General features: G+C 34.7%; 1 long non-coding RNA gene across 1 annotated transcript; it reads left to right on the top strand.

The window, feature by feature from the left end:
* Positions 1-409: 409 nt before the first annotated feature.
* LOC141724730 (uncharacterized) lies at positions 410-1033 on the top strand. Its single transcript, XR_012576873.1, has 3 exons — positions 410-504; positions 583-889; positions 961-1033. It is a non-coding gene; the product is annotated as an uncharacterized LOC141724730 (long non-coding RNA).
* The last annotated feature ends 1720 nt before the right edge of the window (positions 1034-2753 follow it).

The raw sequence follows: 2753 nt of genomic DNA, 5'->3' as shown, positions 1-2753 counted from the left end.
ATTGTTGCAATGATTCTGTATTGGCTGCTAAGAACTTGATGCTTATTAACAGGATTCGCGGGGATGAATGATGTGGGAAACTTCAGATCTTATAATAAGATTAATACATGATTAAGCTCCCCAATGAATAGGTTTGGTGATCATGTGAATTTCTCATCTGGGCCTTCTTCTCACTCGAGGTTCATGCCTCTGAGTCCTTGGAGGAACCATTCCCAGAGCTTTTGGTCAGCTTCGCGTTGTCTTTCTGTATGGTTTTGTTGTGATAGCTTTTGGTCAGCTTCGCGTTGTCTTTCTGTATGGTTTTGTTCGGATACTGGCTAATTTCTTGTCTGCATTTTTTTGTGCAGTGTAGTGAACTAAACATATCTTTAAATTAAGCTTCCTAGCATGACCTCTTAGAGCTGTAGTAAATTAGAACTCTCCTTTCTGCAGATCCCTTTTGGGGAACCGTATCCAAGGTTCGATTCCTCAGGAACTAGCCAACATCGCTACTCTTCAGGAGCTGTAAGTGAAAATGTGATCTATATGACTTGGATTTCAAGTATAACCTTTGGTTGACTTAATTTGAGCTTAACTTTTCAGGTTTTTGGAAGATAATATACTTGAAGGGCCTATTCCTCGAAACTTTGGAAGTTTGATTGGCTTGAGGAGATTGTAAGAATTACAATTACATGCCTAAAGGGTTCTTCATGGAGGGCTTTTATCTATTACATAATGTGTTCATATTTTTATCATAATTAAAACATAATTACATAATGCTTTAACACTTCTATCATTATTTATCTATTGATGGAAATCTTGCAAACAATCTTCACAACGTTGTTTCTGCAAATAAATTAAATGGAACAATACCAGAAACATTTGGCAACCTGAGGAATCTAGAGGATTTGTAAGTACTACTTCATCTATACTGTATATTTCTAAGTTTAATAGAGTCTTAAAATTATCTACTTCTTGCAGTAGGATAGATGGGAATGATTTCTCTGGGAAGATACCCGATTTCATTGGAAACTGGACAAATATGACAAGACTGTGAGTAATTTTGGTCGATTATGCTTCAGTTTGGTTCTACTTGGTTGTTAGTACATATTCTAGAAACTACGGTTACATATACCTCTCAATAAACTTCAAATTTTGTGCAGGGACTTGAAGGGAACAGGACTGGAGGGTCCAATTCCATTGAGCATCTCCCGTCTGAGAAATCTAAAAGAACTGTAAGAACTGCTCAAATATCTAGCCAATGTTTAATACCTTCATGACTTCCTATCATTGTAGTTGACTTTTGGTTTGGACTTTTGAGATCAGTTGATTACTTCTGTGCTTTATGTTGATAGGAGGATATCTGATCGGACTGGAAGAAATTTTACTATCCCAGATTTAAAAGATATGCAATCCTTGCATGTGCTGTAAGTCGTACATAAATTTTGTCTGATGCAGATGTGTTTCCCTGAAAAAATTAGTTAACATTTCTTTCTTTTGCAGGATATTAAGAAATTGCTTGATCAATGGTGCACTTCCATAATACTTTGGAGTACTTGGTCAACTAAAAACCCTATAAGCTAACTTTTATTATTGCTCAATCCGGTACTAATTTCTGGTAATGGAGTTCCTCACAATGTATGTCTGTGCATGCGCGTGTGAGGGATTACAATGTACTATATATGTTTTCACAGATGCATAAGTCGATACAAGCACACAACAGAGACCTATATTTTTAAGTATTACTATGTAGAATTCATTAGCACATTCAGAGACTCTCCTTATAATAATTTAGTTACACTATTCTGTCTATGCATATAAAGAAGAACATTGTAAATTATGAGGGTACTTCTGGATTTCTCGTCGAAGTTCAAATACTTTCTCTCTATCCAATATTTTGTTGTTCATTGGATTATATAACCAGCAACTCAGTCTTCTTGTTATGTCGGGAATGGTATTTTCAAAAGTATTGTTCTACTTTTACAGTTAGGTCCTAAAAATTAGCTTTATATGCTTGTGTAGCGTGTGATGTGCCATTTGAATGCAAAAACCTGCAGAAACATGTATGCTAGGAAATATATCAAAATTTTATCATTTTGAGTTTTATTTTATTTGTTTGCAGAGATCTGAGCTTTAATCGGTTGACTGGCCAAATACCAGATTCAATGGCGCTCTTAAACGACCTTAGTATACAATATATGTATGTGAATTTGTTTCAAATACTTCTTATAAGAAATTATTACCTTCCAGGAACACATGCAACTAACTCAGATAGCTGGACTTGCATAATTTATCTTCTTTCCTATACCTGTTTACTTTAGCCTCTATGTAATTTGCAAACTAATGTACTCGGAAGTGTGACACCAACTTGTAATTGAATGTAGGTATCTGAATCACAATTCATTGACTGGAGAGATACCAAGTTAGATTTCTGGCAGCAAAGAAAATTTGTTAGTTCTTTACACAGCTTTCAGTTCAATATATCATCTAGATTTAGAGAAACCACATGCCAGGATGGATCATTATTAAGTTCCATGTTTATCGTATTCACAAATTTCATAATTGTATTGGCTGCAGTGATGTATCTTACAACAATTTTTCACGGACAGCTGAATATAACTGCCAGCCATCTAATGTGTAGGTTTCTTCCTGCTTCATATACTCTTTAAACTAAATATCAATATTTCTTTAAATTCCTTTTGTATCTTTTACAGGAATCTTGTATCCATCATGTCATCTTCAAAAAATAATTCGCAAGTTTCTATAGACATGAT

This window comes from Apium graveolens, chromosome 5 (assembly GCF_009905375.1).
Source record: "Apium graveolens cultivar Ventura chromosome 5, ASM990537v1, whole genome shotgun sequence".
NCBI lineage: Eukaryota > Viridiplantae > Streptophyta > Magnoliopsida > Apiales > Apiaceae > Apium > Apium graveolens.
Note: the sequence above shows the minus strand (reverse complement) of the source record. Positions and strands in the feature narration are given on the sequence as shown.